At 37.9% G+C, this 19190-nt stretch overlaps 1 protein-coding gene across 1 annotated transcript in view; it reads left to right on the plus strand.

The window, feature by feature from the left end:
• The window catches only part of CHCHD3 (coiled-coil-helix-coiled-coil-helix domain containing 3), a 160463-nt gene that overhangs the window by 10288 nt on the left and 130985 nt on the right, over positions 1-19190 (plus strand). The window lies entirely within an intron of this gene.

Below are 19190 nucleotides of genomic sequence, written 5' to 3' on the forward strand. Positions count from 1 at the left end.
TAGCGGAAGGGAGTAAGCCTGATCATGCAATTACTGGAGCTGGAGAGCGCAGGCGTAGCTCAAGCAGCCTGGACTGCATCTTCAGGAGAGTGTTGTGAGGTGAAACAATCCTCAAGCTTTTGTAGACTGGAATTATTTTTTTTTTTCCCTAATACTGAAATAAAATTTTATGCCATTCCAGGAAGGATTAACCTTTTTTTTTTTGTTTTGTTTTCCCTCCCCTAAACAAGAAGTAACTTGGACAGGTAAATTAGTAATAACAATTGAAAAAGCCAACCCAACCAGTCCCCTGAAATATATCTCAGTATAGTAGTGGACTGCCTGAAATGTGCCCACTTAAATATGCTCCAAGAAATGATGTTTGTGTTAAAGTTAACCTGGAGTTTAGCACGATATAAATTTGGTTTAAGTTTGGTTGTGCAGTTGGAAGGATGGGACAAATGTAGAAGAGGTCTTTCTGTCTCTCTCTTCCTCTCTCCCTCTGTTTCTTTCTTTCATTTTAATGAAATGATTATGTTCAAATTTGTATGAAGAAAGTGGTCTGTGTGTGGGAGGCATTTAAGGCTAGAATTGCAGTAAGTGATTCCCATCTCCCCTCTCTCCTTCTGCTATTGCTTTATTTGTTGTTATTCAGTGTTTTAAAGGGAACTAAAGAAACCAATTCTAAGGTTTTCACAGGTTCTGCAAATGGAAGAATTAGATTTTTGAGAGCTTGTGGGACTGAGTTGTGGGGTTCTCTTTGGTTTTGTTTCCCCTACATGAAGGTCAGGGTGAGAAAGCCAATATATCCCATGAATATTGTCTAATATTAGCTGGACATTAAATTGATTTATTTAGGGGTTCTCATTTTACAGCTGGTAGAGAAGTTTTGGTATTCCAAATGAAATCTAAAGAAAGAGTATGTTATATGTCAGGTCCTGTCCTACTTGTACTCATAAGTACCTAGGTCTTGGGCCAAGGTAGATTCGTCGTGACGATAGTCAGCTTCTTTCATAGGTTTTTCTTTTACAAATGTTTTTCTGTGTGTGTGGCTTTTTGCAGATAGGCAGAATTTATCTTTCAATGGGCGTTCGTTTAGAAGTGTCATTTTTGTTTCTATATATTCTTAGAAGCAGGTAATTCTTATGTACCACATACTGTGTGGTCTCTAGTGGATTTGACAAAATTAAATTTCATGCTATTCTGCTTAAGGCTGCATGTGCTCTATTAGGGTTTACTGAGTGCAGACGTTTGCTCTAAAAATCTTTTGGAGTAGTTGTGCAGTGCACATATAAAGCAATTTTTGTCGTAGCTAGTATAACAAGCATATCCAAAGTATTTGCTTAGAAATGGCTTGTGAGTTAAAAGTTAGAACCACTTGCTTTTTGATGTGGAAGCAGGAGATTCGTGCATGGTGAAACATAATCTTCCAGGAGTTAGCAGAAAATCATGTTGAAAAACAACTGTTGGTGGCTGGCCTGTGATTCTTGTATTAATTTCTAGTGCTGCAGTAAGCTTAATTAAGAAAGCTAGGGAAATTGTCTCTAAAAACACGGAGAAAAAAAATAACCTGGGAAAAAGAGATTGTGCACAGTTCGTGGAGCCCTTTGCAAACAGTGTGTACTAATGAGTTTTAAGGACTAAATGGTTATGCATTTATGCATCCAATTGGTGCCGTTGCCTTTTACTAGTTCTGAGTACTGACTCGTTTTGTAGGTAAACCCTGGCAAAGTTTTAGACCTTTGAGCATAAATGGTCAGAGCTTAGCCATAGGCTGAACTTTTTGATAACGCATCCAGAATTTATCAAATGTTTATGAGGCAGACTTGGGAAGAGACACTGTGGGGCTTTTTTGGATTTGGGTTGGTGTTTTTTTAAGTTAGAACTAAATAAAAATCTGTCTGGCAACATGCATTTTTTTCTTCTCCCCCCCCCCCCCCCCCCCCTTCTTAATTAATTTCAGTTACATTATCTATTAGAAATCAGAATTTGACAGAGGAAGATGCCTGTTTGGGACACATTTGTTGCAGTCCTTATTAGAAATCTCCCATGTATGTGCTTGCAGAAATCATAGTTCACATGTGCTTAAGTTCTTGATTCATATCGAGAGTTAAATGTACTGAAGATTGACAGTAGTAGGCATTGAACTATTTAATATTTTCTCTGAAATTTCAGCCTTTGACTTCTCTAGTCCATGCTGTGTCTGGGCAGCAGAATAAAGCCCAGCTATTTTTCCTTTGTCCTTCAGAGACCTTCCTGGGATTATAGGTCAAAAAAGACCAGATAGCTGGCTAAGATAAAAGGGTATATAATTTAAACGATTGTTAGAATAGAAGTAATTTGGAGCAGTTTGAATGATTTTGCTATCTTAAAGAATAAAATAAAAAATATTGATAATTTTAATGAAATAAACCCAAAGACTAAATTAGAACCGTTTGCTTTTGCCAGTATTAGTCTTGATAGCACTATGCGAGGAAATTGTCATTCTGCTATATAGCATCCTGTCTGGTTTTATAGTAAAATATATTGTTATTCAGATTATCTCTCCACTATGACTGCAACTTTCCTTAAATAATAGTAAGTGAGGGACTGCTATAAGGAGAGAATGCATCAATATATTTCTAAACCAAGTTTCCAATGAACCAGTAAGAGATTGTTGTACAGGACAAGGAGACCTCCAAGTAATAAAATCTTGTGGTTTTAACAGTAAATGCTACTTTTTTTGCCATCACAATTTATTTACCAGTTAGAGAATCTTCAGTGTGATATTAAAGAATACTTTAAATGTATGGTTTATCGCATTAAGATGAAAAGAAAAGCTTTGTTTTATTCCTTCATCTTCAGGCTGCAGCGAAGTGTTACTAAAACTCTTCATCACTTGTCAGATTGGGCAGGTTAAGTGTATCGTATAGTGCTTCTTCCTGAAAGCTTTGTACTAGTTGTTTTTTAGGTAAACAGGAGGTAACCACTTAGAGACTTTTTCTTCTGCCTCAGGGGAACAGTGTGCAGTTCCAGCTACTGCTACAATTTTTTTTTTTTTTTCCAAACTGGTTTGCGTGTGTACTGCAGTCTTTGATTTTTCAATGATCTCATGTTGAGATATATTACTAAACTTTTGGGGAACACCAGACTGAAAATTGGAGTTTTCAGGTATTACTACTGTTTTTTGAAATCTAAATTTAAAAAAATAGAGGAAGGACGTTCTGTCTTCCCCTTGCTTGCAAGGTTTGTTGTGTACCTCTGACAATGCTTCATGAAACCAGTTTATCTGATTCTCATTTTTAGCTTCATTAACTGTGTTTGATTTCACCTAATGTTAATCACTCGAAAAATAAGCATCTAATCTAAGATAGTCATCTAGGCTAGGGGTGAGATATGGTGGTTCATCCTTTGAAAGGCTTCTATTTCTGCTTAATCTCTGGAGCTTTATACAAAAAGAGTTGAGTGTTTCATTCAAGATGCTTGACTTTATTTTTTTCTTCTTTTTTTTTTTTTCCTTTTCTTTCTTTTTTTGGTGGGAAGAAGGCAGCTTGTCATAAGAGAAAGGGCTCAGTTATCCCTGATGTTACTAAGTGACATTACTCAACAGGGGGAGATGGCACTGAGTATTCTGAAATTTAAGTAGAAAAAGTAGTATCTGTAGAAATTCATAGAAAGAATTAATAAAGGCAGTGATTATACAGAAGAGTGACTTCAGTGCTAATCAGGAACCTAAGGAAACTGTAATTTTTGGAAAAGCAGCACTGGATTTCACATCACTTTGACAACTAAGTTTTGACTGAGGGACCAATCTTCTGTTTCTGTGCCAGTCTGTCTGTTTAAGAGATTGCTGAACACAGTGGCTCCTTTTAATCTGTGCTGTCATTTGCAGAAGAGAGGAGAGAATGTTTTACTCAAAGAAAAAGTGAACTTCATATACACCTGAATTAACTGGAAGCATCTTTGCTGACAGTCAGATTACTCTTTCTCCTTAGGATTTTTATATCTGTCCTCTTGCCTGCTAGAACAGCCTCTTTGTTTTTACCTGAACCTTTTATGAAATTCCTGGATTAATTTTTTAGTATTTGAGGTGCTGCTAGCTCTTACATTTGCTCGTCCGTGCTGGGTTAACATGCTACTTGATGACTACTCAAGGCAGTTCATTCCTAGAGTGGAATCGGATCTGCTTGTTTTTGGCAATACTACTACTCACTACATCCTTCTGTAGTATCTTGTTTTTCTTAATGCTAACAACTTACAACACTAAAAAGCTATCAGTGGTGGAGATGGTATAAATATTACATCAGTTGAGAGACCAGTCATTTGAAAAAGTTGGTTTTGTTAGCAGATCTCATTACCCGTTTTTAAAAATGTAGATGTTAGATTATTGGTGGTGTGAGAATTTTAAACATTTTAACATTTGTCCTTTATTTTTATATAATTTCTGAATAATGAAAATAGTCATAAACATCATAGTTTCATATTGTTTACAATCAGTTTTCAGTTGTTATTACAGGCACTAATACAGTGCTAAATATTGGGCTGAAAATAGTTGCCACATTTCAAAGTTGACAATATTGTAGCTGTCTGCTGACAAATATAAAGCCAGTTTTGCTGCAGTTGAAGGAAGACACACTACAATGCTTTGTAAGTCACCTCTGCCTTCCTCAGCAGAAACATACCCTTAAGTGCCCTTGATACTTTTGTGGTGCGTATATTTGAAATGTGTGCATTGGCTATTTCTAATCTGACTTCTTGTGTCCTACCACTAACATTACATAAAATAAGTGTTCTGTCACTCTGTTACTAAAGTGTGACTTTGGGTTTATTCTCTAAAATAAACACGCTGCTGTACGGAATGTAGGAAACTGGAAATGTTACGCTCAAGACATAAGATAGTACTTACAGATTCTCCTGCACTTCCCTTTCTAAGTCAGTGACTCTCATTTACAGGACATTGTAATGCTGTTTAAATTCTTTTCTTTGTATCCTTCTCGAGTCAGCAGCGATGAGACTGAATGTGCTGCAGTATGCATCTGAGCTGAATAAACAAATTCTGGAATTACTGTTTTCTCTGCGCTGATACAAAACATCCATGTATCAGCCTGTTGTTATAACTTGAATGAATGAACAGGAGATTAGATTTGAGCGCACCACAACAGCTGTTAAAGATCCACTTGTTTATCACTGCAGGCTTCTTTGTACCTGATTTTAGGTGAAGTGATTGCTTTCAGACTTCATGCACAGTTTCAGTGCCCATGTCATCGATAAATAAAATCAGGACTTGATATGGACATGGTTACACTTTTTTTTTTTTGCTGCATAGTCAGCTTCTACTGGAAAATTTTTACTCCCTTTAAAATTTAGTGCGATGGTGTTAGATTGCTTTAAATGTACAAATTAGAAGTTTGGCAACTTGATATATCTTTCCATGCAAATCCAACCACTGAGAAATCTGGTTAATGGGATCAGCAGATGTATTGATGAGTGTTATCTTTGGGTGAAACACTTGTTCTTTTCTTTCACTAACCTTTACCTATAAAGACCCACTTTCACTTGTTTTTTGACAGTATCATTGCATTATGGCCTCTTACATAATTTGTTTTTATCTTCCCTCTTTCCCAGAATAACTTTCGAAGTTATTAACCAGTTTCATCCAAACTAGTCAGAGAGGTAGATTTCTTGAGGATAATTAATTTATTTACATGTTTTCTGAAAATTTGCAAATGGATTGGTGACAATGGTACTACTGCCGTGTTTCACAGAATCCTAGAATGGTTTGGGTTGGAAGGGACCTTAAAGCCCATCTAGTTCCAACCCCCCTGCCATGGGCAGGGACACCCTCCACTAGCCCAGGTTGCCCAAAGCCCCATCCAACCTGGCCTTGAACACTGCCAGGGAGCCAGGGGCAGCCACAGCTTCTCTGGGCAACCTGTGCCAGTGCCTGTCTGCGTGTAACCCTCTCCGGAAAAAATTCAGAGCATTACTGGTGAGAAAGAAAAGATGGCCTGATGATAGGGTTGAGCTTGGAGAACGTAATCATATGTGGAGGTTTGCAGCAAGAGCTTCTGTAGCTGTACCTGATTCATCTAGAATCATAGAATCATTTAGTTTGGAAAAGACCCTTATAAGATCATCGAGTCCAACCGTAGAAAGGCAGAGGTGAGGGAATCCTGGAGAGTTACGAGACTCTGGTAGAGCTTTGCATCCATGAGCCTGGGGGATTTGGGAGAGCTTGAGTCAACATGAAGCAGGGAGATGCTTTGGGGCAATGCATGCAGATGGGCTAGACTAGGTTTTGGAAGGTTCTGGAGTTAGTGGTTGTGCTGCTGTTCTTGGCATGCTTTCTGATGCTTGGCTGTCACACGCATTTCAAATTCAACAGCTGAAGAAAAGGAACTGGGTGCAGAAAGTCACCATTCTTTAAGAACAGCAGCGGGATAGGACAAACAAGCAGTTCCTCCCCTCTCTAGTAAAATTCAAAGAAAACGTCTTAAATTTGACATGTCTTGTGATAGCTTTAAGTAGCAGAGTAAATTAGTGGTGAATGCAGTTTTTGATGTATGATATTAGTTCGGGATGGTCATTTGGAACCGCAGTTGTACAGTATTACCTACTGCGTGACCCCTCAGGAGGCTGGGAGACCTGTGAATTACACCCTACTACAGGACGGGTAGGCAACTCTCCTATAGTGTGTTGTGCTACTCATCAGTCAGTATGAGCGTGCTGGTGGGCAGTCACTGTGTGCGTAGCTCTGGGCCAGCCATAAAATTCACCTCCTTTGCTCAAATAGTACCGTGACATGAGAGAAGGTGGGATTATTGTGTGTATAAGAGGAATAGAACCTAAATCCCCAAGAAGCCAAGTTATTATTCATTTAGTTGCTCATGGGAAGGAAAATACTGTTGGTTTTTAATTTCAAAAAGCAGAGAGAGACTTTCCTTTGGCATTTGGAGCTGTGAGTATGCAGCTGGCTTTGGAAATAGTGTAAGCAGTAGTGAAGGGGGGTTGAAGGTAAGAAGGCTGATGAAGCATCATCATCATGAAGCTGTATCCTCCATCAAATACTAGTCTTTGATTATCTTTCTGTGTGTTTGTTTGCCTTGCCTTCTTTCTCCTGATTGATTGTTTAGACTGGTTTGCTGTGAAAGGACAGGCTCTATCATAGGACATAAGATCATTTAAAATTACCAATATGTGAGTGTGAATGGAACACAAAATTTCAGCATAGGTTGAAATGTTAGGTGAACAGAAATTTGTATCTTGTGAACATTTATTTGTTAAAAAAAAAAAAAGAGGGGAGTATTGTTCCTTTTAAGTGTGTGCAGTCATTTGCACAGTATGTATGGAATGCACAGTATCAGAAAATAACATTATTCTTTATCTTGTTACCTGTTCATGCTAACTCATCCCTTTCTGTCACTCATTAGAAGTCTTCACTTACCTTCTTTGGGTAGCAAGGCTGGTTTCCTACGCTTTAAACCACATCTGTGTAAAAGCAGGACCCCCTGCCCCACAAACAGTTGGAACATGGACATTTGACGATAAAATTCAATGCCTAGAGCTATTCTGAGCTTGTATTCGCACCAATGGAAAGGTACATGAAAATATCCTCACCGAAGGGCTTTCTGATTCAGTGATGAGCAGCTTTGTGAATCTTCTTATTCCTGTCCAAAGCGACTGCAATCCAGAGCTGTAATTGGGTAAAATTGACTTTTCAGTGCCACTGATAGTGTGCAATCACAGCTGGAGAATCCTCTTTAAAGGTGATGGTAGCAGGTGAACTGAACATCAAAATTTGCTATTTATGTGGCCTTGACAGTGTGGAGAGTCCCATGAGGGAGTGCAGGCCTGTGCAATAGCAGCTAGTAATTCTTCGCAGTTAGTGGTGACTTCTAATGGAAAACTAAAGAGCTGTTTTAGTTTATAGACCCTTTTACCTAGCGATTATGTGTAGAAATACATGATTATTGCTCTATAGTGATAGAAGACATTCATTGAAATACATGTGGTGAAAGAATTTAGAAATTATTTTATCCAAGAAAATAAAAGGGATACCAGTAAGTTTTCCCCATACTGTCAGATAAAATAGCTTTACAGTAAACTTATGAACCATAAAGATCAGAAACTGGACAACTTAAGTTGTCCTGAAAGAACACTGCATGCTCAATCCTGTTAAAAGCAGAATCATAAAATCCTTCCCATCATCGCTTACAATATGATTATTTTTTAAATGTTGAATTATGGAATCCTGATGCTTTTATCCACTGTATGCAGCAAGAGAAGCCTTACAGTGTATGTATAGTAGGAATTACTAGCACAGACAGCTGAGCTAGAAAGTCTCTCAACTGTTGTTTTCAATGTAAGGGTATTCTGCCCATCGTGGTCTTGTAAATGTATGTGATACTTCTGTTTCATTATTACTTTTTAAAAATTATTTAAAATGAACGGTACAATAAAATGACTTATGGCTAAATAGCTGCTGAAATAATTTATTTCATCTATATACACATATTATGGAGGTGGGTGAGAAGGATGGGTTATTAAGAAGGTTTGGTTGAAATGATTCACAGCCTTGTAAGGGCATTTTGAGAACAATTTTAAAAGTTACAATAAAACTTCATGTAGTCATGTAGCTGGCACAGTGGGAATTCCTAGAGGAAATAAAAATTGGGTACATTTTTATGTTAACTGGCTTCTTTAACTCGGTCCACTTATTGGTGGCAAATGACTTATTTTATTAGCTGTCACATATTTCGAGATATATTGCCTATATTTCCTGTTTCTTCTCTTACAGTGCTTCCCTGTGTCTGTCACCTGTTATATCTAACTTAAGTCCTCTAAGACAGGATGTTTCTTCTGTGTCAAGCATGCCTATTTTTTGTAATGAATTCTAAGTTTCTGGAAGAAAATTCTTGACAGATTTTTGAGGATTCACTATACTGCATCGAAATTCCTGTAACACTTTTTTTTTTTTTTTTTTTTGAATAATCATGAAGTCTGACAGAAGAATCACACAAATATATAATTTTAAATTTGTGGTGAGAACCTCTGTGTATTCTGCCACCGCGATTGTCGTGACTCCAGGACATCTCTCCCTGTGTGCATTCAGGCCTGATAGAGGGGAGAGGTTGATGGGTTTTCTGGGTGATCTGAAAAGCCAGACTGAATATTGCATAAGGATTTTGTAGTGGAAGAGCTCACGCATTTATTGCGAAGCCATCAGTGACTGGAAGGGTTGGCTGCTCTTTGGTGCAGCAGGATGGCCTTGTCCTGCAGAGAGCTTTGCTCGTGTGTCCTTGTTTCTTGACTCCTACCACTTTATTCTCCTGTGCTCCACTTCTACTTTGTGTATTGGTTAAAAGAACTAATTCTCAGTTTAGCCTCGGGATTTTGTATTTTTTAATTTTCTGTCTTTCTGTGGATTGTATGCATCCATTTCTGTTTACTTGATTTTTCTGTTAGCTTATTAGAATGTAACCTTGGACATGCTAGGGAGTGATGAAAGTTATCTGCTTTTCTCGTTTAGGTGCGAATCTCAGAAATGAGTTATTCTTGTTAAATATAGCTTCTAAGCACAGTCAGGTAAAACATAATTCAAAGAATCACAGGGGAAACCCTTGTAATCCTGCTCTCCCCTGTTTTTTCCTGCCCCCCTTGTAAGTTCCTTGTTGGGATTTACTGCTAAAGTTACAACAATAATGGGATACTGAAAAGAGGATGTTCCAAATAGAGTATGAACTAACTTTGCTTTGTTATTTCTAGATCACATACCATCTTGTTTCTAATTTAAATTAGTATAAATTGATTGATATCCACATTTACATTGTAAAATAGATAATGTAATATATGCAAGAGTGCCTTTGGAAACTAAAATATTAAATATTTTTAAATTATGCACACTTAATTGCATTGTTTTTGTATTTAATTATCCTATGAGCTTGTTTAAGTATTGCTGCACATTACCAATATTTAACAGTTAATACAAATTTCTGTCCTTGGAGGTGCACTTTATGTTTGTACTGAATCCATGATTGTAGGAAGTGCCTGTAATTCTGAATTTAAATGGAAGAGTTTCTGTATGTGTTGGTAGTTAAATTTGTATGAGTTTGAAAATAGAATTTATTCTTAAGAGTGCTATTCTTTAAAAATAATAATTAAATTTAAAAAAAAACCCCAACAACCACTTTAAATGCTGGCCATGCCCTCATCCGTGGCTCATAATAAAGAAATTTGGGAAATGCGTAATAAGGTCACTCATGAAAGCAACTGTTCTGGCACACATAGACACTTGTTTCTGATAGTTCACTTGTACATATACCACTAAATGTCCTGAGGGTCTCTAAGGGATTCTTTTGTTGGTGAGAGAGACACGGAGAGAAACAAATACTTTGGTCTCTAAAGCAAACAACTTATTTCTTGAGGTTTTTTTTTAGTGTTGGTGGAATGAAGGAATGGTTCATTATTTATTCCACTGAGTGTAAGGCTAATTTGGACTATTTATATGGTTAAAGACTAGGTAGAACAGTGTTTGAAAGCCATTTATGTTTTTAAAATAATGTTGTATGCCAAGAATACTGATGTACTAACCACTACACAGTTTCTTGTTTCCTCTTGTATTCTGTTACCAGCAAATCCAGGCTCTTTCAAAAATAATTAAAGAAGGAAGACTATATTTAACGGTGTCATTGACTTACCACCTAATTTAAGCACACTAAATATATCTGCTACAGCTTTAAATGACATTGAAATCATACAGTTTGATTTCAAAATGAGAAATCTTACTATTTTGTTCAGTGTGAAACGAATATTTATATGGCTTTCTTAAAAACTTACGTTTTTAGGACTCTGGGATAAGAGTTCCTTGACAGTGTTACTGATATCCAAAGCAAACTAAACTGTGTAATTCTGCCAGGAAATTTTATGCTCATAGAGTTACCTGATTGACAGTTCTGATGAGCTGAAGCTTCTACGTATGCACAGACAGCACGTGCCGTGGGTAGGTGTAGATGGACTGTCTTGCATTGATTTACCAGTGCACTTTGACCTGGACCTCAAGTAACCTATGTCAGGGATGAAACAGATTTTGTTTCCGTGGTTAGCCGCTTGAGACAACTTTTAAGAATGTCAGGAAAGTTAACGATGTTTTCTTGTTGTTTAATTGAATAAGAAATAAAGTATACACTTTTTCCCCCCGATCTAGTGGCAATTATTGTATGCTACCCAAGTCCTGGTCATTTATATAGTTGGCTACTCTTTCTAAATGAAGATTAATGGATTTGATATTTTGTCTTTTCTCTGCTGTTCAACTTAAATGGCTACTGTTGATGTTGATGTGTTTTGTGTCATGTGTAGAATTTAGATATGGTTCAAACTGGAGTAAATTGAGAAAGAGCAAATTGAGGGTATTTGCATACTATAATATTTGCTTATTATGCATATTAAATTGGAATGTGGGTGGGAAAAGTGTTTTAATTATGGAAGCCCCATAACATGTTTATAAGCCCACAGCTTGTTGTTGTGAAGATACCAGGTTGCCGACGTACGCTTTCTGATTCAATATTTATGACTGTTAGTGTGCAGTTAGGAATTTTCCTTGTGACATCTTCATTAACTTTAATGTCTACAAAGCTGCAGTTGCCCTGCCAGCTACTGAGACAGATGATGGCTTTGAAGACAGCCCTAAGGTACGTTGTCCCAAGCGAGCTGGTTAATGTTCATACTTAATGTGCACAGGGACATGAGAACTGCCTTGTTGGATCAGATCGATGGTTTGAATGCCCTGATGCTCTTTTGTCAATACCAGATGCTACAGAGGTGAATGCAAGAAATTCTGCAGTAAGTAATTATGATATAGTTTTTCCAGCAAAAAAGAAGTATTCCTGTTTCTGGCAATGGTTGGTACATACTTTGAAGCGGTGTTCTCCAACTCCATTTTACGTTATTACCTAGCCTGTTGGTATTCTTCAGTCTTATTTTTTGTCCCCTTTGATTTTACTTGCTTTTGCCTTCAGCAAAAAGAGTTGACAACATATTGTCCACTGTGCATTTCAAATATTACAAAAAAATTTACAAAATCAAAAATCTTTTAAATGCTGCCATGTCAGCTTTGTTGTGAGCCTTTTTAACAATGTGTTATGGAAGAACGAATAGAAGCCCAGAGCTGCCTATCTGACGGTATTATATTCTATACCATGTCTCTTCTCTGTATTGAGCCATTTTGGGTTTTCTCTTCATTTTTTCTGTGTGCTTTCCCAAAGGAAAATGGTTGTGCGGTAGTGCTGTACATTCACCAGTTGCCTCCTGATAACTCCTGAATTTATTAACCTATTTCAGCCAAATCTAACTAAGAGGGAGCTGAAAGACTCAAGGCCTAATGTTTCTATAGGGTTTGATAAATCAAAAGCTAGGTAGAAAAGACAAGAGAAGGTCTTCAGCTGCCTGGGCTGTTTTGCTGAAGGTTTGCCACTCAATACCTATGCTATGGCTGGCAGATTGACCCACCTTCTGCAAAAGCAACTGCAGCCTGTACCTGCGTATCGCCAAGCCAAGCCAGGAGACGGGAGAGAGAGCTGAAGTTTGGAGACTGGAAAAGTGCTCAAGGAAGATGGTGTTGCAGGGACAAGAGAGAGCAGCTTGACTTAATGTGAGCGGGCAGCGAAACGCGCAATGCGGATCTGTGAGAAACCAATCTACGTTAGTGCTTCTGATGCAAAAAAACCCCCCAACCCCTCTCACTTTTTCTATGCTTTGTTTCAAAGACATTTTGTAATGTTTTTCCTTTGCCTTAAAAGAAAGAAAATGTTAATGTAAGCTATTGGACAAAATAGGTTGGAAAGTGTTAAGCCCATAAATTTCAGTGGAACTGAAATAGATCTAGGCAAAGTTTATCCTTGGCTTTAGCTGTTGTGTGGACTGATAAAACACTGTGCTCGAGGAAGTGTGGAGGTGCATCATCTTATTTTTCATATTCTTCCTCTCTAAATCTTTATATATTCTATAGCTGGATGTTCTCTTCCCTTTCTACCTTCTTCTCTCTCGTGCCCAGCTGGCCATTAAACAAATTTTCTTTGTGCGATACTCGGGACTTAGATGTGATTGTAATTGATTTAAAAACCAAGTAAAATGTGAGATAAAATCACATTATGCTTTCCAGTATGTGTGACTGTTCATTTTTCAAATCTGAATTTGTATACCATTGTGGTGTTCAGCTTGCTTGGCCTTATTTTCTCCCTTTTAAAGTTTTCCAGTCTTACAAAGTCTTGATTAAAATGATTTTAGACTATTCATGTGCAGAGTTTAAAGTCTCTGTTTAGCTTTCCCAGAGCTAGTGCTTTCTGTCCTCTGTTTTGTCTTACCCTGTTTCTAATCTGTGAGGAATTTACTGCTTATTTTATAACTACACTTTCCTAACAGCCTCTAGCGAGTGCCGATGTAAAAGATGAAATGAGTTGCATATGCAGCTTCTTGTTTGCTGTCTTGTTGATGTATTCAGACACTAATTTGAAGATTGTTCGTTCTGGATTTGTGTATGTTACCCTTGCGTTAGTCCTCTGCATTGCACCCAAGCCACGTACTTAATTTAAATGGTATGGGTTGTCTTTTCTTGTCACTTGTTTATTCAAAGGCAGAAGTAGCCAGTGTAGCCCCAAGCGCATTGCAGAGCTCCTTGGATGAAGGAGTGGTGGTCTGAGAGGCTGAGGGACCTGGGCTTCCTAGGCTTGGAAGTATTCCCTTCCAGCAAGGAAGTTATTGAGAAGTCAGAACCAGTCTCTTCATGGTGGTGCATGGCATGAAGACGAGAAACAAGAGGCATACATTGAAACGAGAGCGCTTTTGACCTCTAAGGAGAAGCTTTTTTGCCATCAGGTCAGTCAGGTGTTGAAACATGTTGCCCAGAGGGGCTGTGCTGTTTCCATCCTTGGAGGTATTTTTTGTAAAAGCAAATTTTTAACTCTTTAAGGAAGGTGGTCAGATGGTCTGGAGGACATCTGTATGACACTCTTCTGGCCTCTGAGAAGTTGCTCTGTGAGGGATGTCCTGTTCATTGGACATCTTTCTTTGGACATCTTTTTTTCTGTTTGGTTTGTTTTTTTTATTACCAAAGCTGAATGAACAGGAAAAGTACAACTGTCTTCGTTTCTTTTCTTTTTTTTTTTTTTTTTTGTAAATTTATTCTCTATATATTATTTAGCTAAGTATTTTCTAAAAGATGTTTGATTGTATCAAACTGAAGTATCTCTTCGTTAATAACTTAATGCACCTGCCCTTTCAAGAGGGTTTAGTAAGGTGCCCCATAATAACTGCTGTTTCCATTAATGATTTTTTTGAAAATGCAAGATTAATGGCCAGATTCCCAGCTCTGCAGGCTAGAGGCTATTTGATTAATTTTTCCATATTGTATTCCTGATTTCTCAGGCAACCTTTTTGAGGCTGCAGATGTCTGTTTTACCTAATGTGTGTTGTTTGGAGCTTTGGGAGCCGCCTTCTCGCTGTAATCTTGGTATCATGCTGAATGTCTTTTCTGTGAAGCAACTGCTTTAAAGAGGGAGAAGGTACGGATTTTGATCTTGTGACTAGCGAGAGCAGAGGAATTAGAGGAAAAAAAAAATATGAGAGTAGCAGAGTTGCACATACCCTTATGCACCAACCTGTAGTAGACCTAGGAGATAAAATTGCTGATTGCTTCTCAAGAATTGTTGTCATCACGTGAAGCTCTTGGCTTTGCTCTGATACTGCTAGTGGATGGCCTTTGAAGTTCCACGATGAAGTGCATACTATATCTCTGAAACCTCGGTAGCTGTTGTTAAGTGCGTAAGCTCTTCAGTGCCCTCAGCTCCTCTGTCCTCATCAATTGTCCTGCAATTATTCAAAGTGTTTTGGACCCTGGGAAACATACCAGGTGTGTGCTTTCCTATTCATTTGTTTTTGAAGCACAAGTAGAGAATCAGTTATAAGGGTTAAGCAAATGGCTTTGCATACTCTTGTTGTTTAATTGTTTGGGGTTTTTTTGTTAAAAGCAATCGGGTTAGTCTTTACCTGAAAGCAATATTGTATTTCTACGAGTGGCTCCCAAAACCGTTTTCATTGGGTTTTTTGCCTTTTAAAGAAGTGGCAGAATAAGCCTCCTTCAGGTTTGCAGAAGGGTGTTGGATAGATAGGAATCTCAGAGTGTCTTCATTGTCTAGAAAAAACTGAACGGGAAAGTGTTGGGACAACAGCCATGCGGAGAATGCTCTTACTCTTCCATAACTGCCAGCCTACTCTGGTGCTCTTTTCAAAATAAAACCCTGTCCTGGTGAGAGGTACTCTCACACCCTTTCTTTCGGCACATCTGTCTGAAGCCATAAAGCCAACTGGAACGAATTGGTAGAAAACTTGAGTAAATGTGTTGTAATTTGATTCTGGAAGTTGCCTCTCTTCTATTCGCTGGGCACGGTCACAGATTTTGGCCAATAGATATATGTATTGGGTGGAATTCATAGTTTCTTCAGATCTCATCTTTGGCTGTCTTGTTCCCTTTCTTCCATACTCTTAAAGCTGTGTTTTAAAATTGAAATAAGCTGAGTTTACCTTTTTGTGTGTGTGTGTGGAGGGGAAGTTAATTCAACCAAATATGTGTATTATCTTGTGCTTGCAGTGCATGAAAATGGTTTAAATAATAATAATTGGTTAATTTATGTGTACTTTTTAAAAGAATCTGTGCATGAAGGGGAGGAAATACATCATGTGTTTGTGCTGTAAGCTGAAGCATAAATGACTGTGCCTTTCAAACTTTTCCACAAAAGTAGGTGAACAAATGAGAAAGGTCAGGTTGCTGCATCCCGGAGGCCATCAAAGTGGCAAAATGCCCTTGTCCAAGATGCAGGCAAGAGCTTTGTGTTTTTCATCGCATACTGGTATTCTGTGACTGCGGTGTTGTTACATGGAGCAGCCTGGTCACTCTTTCAAGCATTGTGCAACCTGCTGCTAGATCTCAGCATGGTAATGAGCCCATTGGCAATGCAACTGGTGGTACTCCATTTCCATTATCCTGAAGAGAATACCGCTTATCAGACACCTATCAGCATCCACCCTTCACATGCTAAGAGGACAGAGAAGAGTTATTTCTGGCTGTAGCACTATGGCTTTTTGAGTATAGTTCCCATTACTGACCATCTATCTAAATTGTCTTGTGATGTGAGCTGTGCATTAGCACATTCAGACTTGGGAAATGGTGGAGCTGCGTTCATTTTACGCTCTTGTAGGAGCATAAGAAAGCACTGAGATGTGAGTGTGACCTGCCTAAATGTACTTGCCTGAAAATCTTCCAAATTTATCTGCTCTGGGATGCACTTACTGAAATCAGCGTCAACTTCATTGTATCCTGAAAAGCTTAAAATACCAAGGGGGGGTGCTGGTGGGAATGGCTACATAATTTTTGGCAACTCCTGTATACTTACCGTCTCTGGATCATGGTTATTTTAGCAGTCTTGCACCCACCAGGTTCTAATATTTTTCCAACAGTTTAATGGTCAGCTGTCTGGTTTTAATGCCCTATAGTCTGAGCAGAGATTGCCATCAGAGAGAAATGTTATTGCTATTAACTAGAAACAGTTCCATTTTTTTTATTGCCTGATCCTCTTTCTAATAAATTAACTTTGCTCTTTGTAAGTGCTTCTTTCCCTCCTACTTGTAGAACTGCAATTTTTTACTGAAACATCATAAAGTTCCCATTTGGGAGCGACCCAATTATATCTTACAATAATTCTATTCAATGATCTATAGCTCCACTTTTATTCCCTATTAGTATTTGGCTGATCGATGGGTAACCTAATTGATTGTTAAGGTCAAATGTCTTCATTGGCTGATGCCTCAATCTTTTCTCATTATGACTTAAACAAACATTCTATGGTCTGTTAGAGTTCTTGTACTCATTTTTGCACAGCAGAACAATAAACTTCACGGTGTAGATGCTGGTGAACAATATACTTATGCAACGTTTTGTGTATTCTCAGGTGCAGCATTAAAAGGACATGAAATATTGAGGTGTCTGGGTTGAGCAGAACTGCAGTAAGAAACCCTTGATCATGGGTTTTCAGATTGTTTGGTGAATAAGGTAGCTGTGATGGGAAATAAATTCTTTGCTTTTATGACAGCTTAATCATTTCTAAGTGTACAAATGCAGAACCTTAACTGCTCTCATTTTGGCTTGTGATGCTTACTGAGGTGTGGGGGAGATTAATGCCTGCTGCAGTACAGAAACGGGATCCTTGTGATTGTCTGATATTTTGCTAAACTTTTTTTTTTGTCTTCTGGCGATACAGCTCACTGTGACTAGCTGATCTTTGTTTGGACATGTACAGATGTGCTATAACAACTCAGTATCTTCTCAAACAGGGAGTATCCTCATAGACCCCCAGAGGAGAAAATAGTGGAGCAGTGTCAATAGTGAGTAGAGATAGTCCAAATAAAATGGGGTTTTGCTTTTTCACCCAGGGTTTGTGACAGTAATCTGTTATGAGATTCATGTTCACCTCTGGATTTTCGTGTATGTTAGTATGATTTTAGACTGGAGTCTCACTTGCCATTCACAAGTGTCCCCCCGCTTTTCCCCAGCGCAGCTCTGTTTTTGTCATCTAAGCATTTGCTGCGTCTGGCAGGATGGATATCGATTCATCCTGCTTTACTTAAGATGGTTATAACTGAATTAGTTGGCCAAGACTCCCATATAGTCGATGAAGCTGCTCCATTCATACATAAAATTCACTATTCCAGAAGTCTACTTTAGGATGAGAAGAATTGCACACTGGACTCTATTAACTATAATGAGAACGTGGGCTAATGATATTGGACAATATTTGCAGATAAAGCAAACTCCTGGAGACGAGCTCACCGAGATACACAGCTATTTGTCACTGGCTTTTTTTGTGTGTGTCTCTTTATTTTTAAAAATCAGATTACTGCCTAATGTAAACCAAAGAACTCCACAAAGGGAGTACTAGAATTGGACGCTGTCCCTCTTTTGTCTTCTAATCACTAGGCGCTTTTTCTTTAGCTTTATTTGTCAAAAAAAAACAAAAACAAAAAAGAGAGAGTGTATCTGCTTAAATTAGATGAAAATGTAGTTCTCTGTTTTTTAGCTACCTAAGCGAGTGTTCTTGTTACTGCTTCTGAGGGCAGATGAGGGAGTTGTATCACCTTCTTGAATTCAACATCTATATTATGTTCAAGTGACAGGCATTTTGGGGTGAGATTACATACCCTTTTTTTAGCTTTGTGGTTCCATAGAGTGGAATTTGAGCCAGATGCTTCATATAAATAAGGGAATTAACTGTATGCCTGTACTGGAACAATAGAGAAAACTTACAAAGCCATCTGCAAAGTTGGGGTGTTTTGGGTGGGTTTTTTTGTGGTTTTTGGGGGTTTTTTGGTGGTTTTTTTTCAGGTTGAAACAAACTTTTCAGTATGGTTTCTTCTAGAAGTCTATTGAAACGTGTTTTATTGCCACAGGGTCTATTAAAGGAAGTAACAACAGACTATTTCTGATCTCCTTGGGTCAGATTATTCAGAAGTATGCAGTTGTCTATAGCTGTGGAGATATTTAATATTGAACGGTATCAGTGTAGTACCTTGTACAACTGAACCCTTGAGTATCAAAGAGAGTTGGGAATGGACCTGTTTTATGTTTCAAAACCTTGTTCAATGGATTTTGGTCATCTTATAGATGTCTTTCAAGCTTGTAGGATTAATGGTTGTCATACTTTTCTACCTTTGTGTGGAAAAGTTTAGTCATGGACTTGAGGAAGTTGCTTCCCTGCTTTTTTCAGTTCTTAACCAGACTTTCAACTAATTCATCTGACATAACGTTAAATTAAGAAAAATACTGCTGCTGTGTCTACTTGTTTAAACAAAATTTGGTAGAATTTGAGGCAAAATCTTTTTCTAACAGTAGAAACCAGAAGTATGGAAATCTAGGGTGTTGTAAATGCTTTGCTGGGTAAGATATGCATCTGAAAATACTTGATTCATTATGCAGGAAAATGCTTCCCTTGGTTCCATATGAATAAAAAAGCATTTTATTACTTTACTATTTAGGTCTCAGTCCCATTAACCCCCTGCCTCTTTTGCTTTATAAAGGCATGTTTCTTAAGAAAAATGTATATAATTTAGCATAGACTGTATGTTTTTTAATTTTTGAAAGATTCCACTAATTGAAAAGTTGTTTACTAAGAGTAGTTTTTAAAGGCTCT

This window comes from Balearica regulorum, chromosome 1 (genome assembly GCF_011004875.1).
Source record: "Balearica regulorum gibbericeps isolate bBalReg1 chromosome 1, bBalReg1.pri, whole genome shotgun sequence".
Classification (NCBI taxonomy): Eukaryota; Metazoa; Chordata; class Aves; order Gruiformes; family Gruidae; genus Balearica; species Balearica regulorum.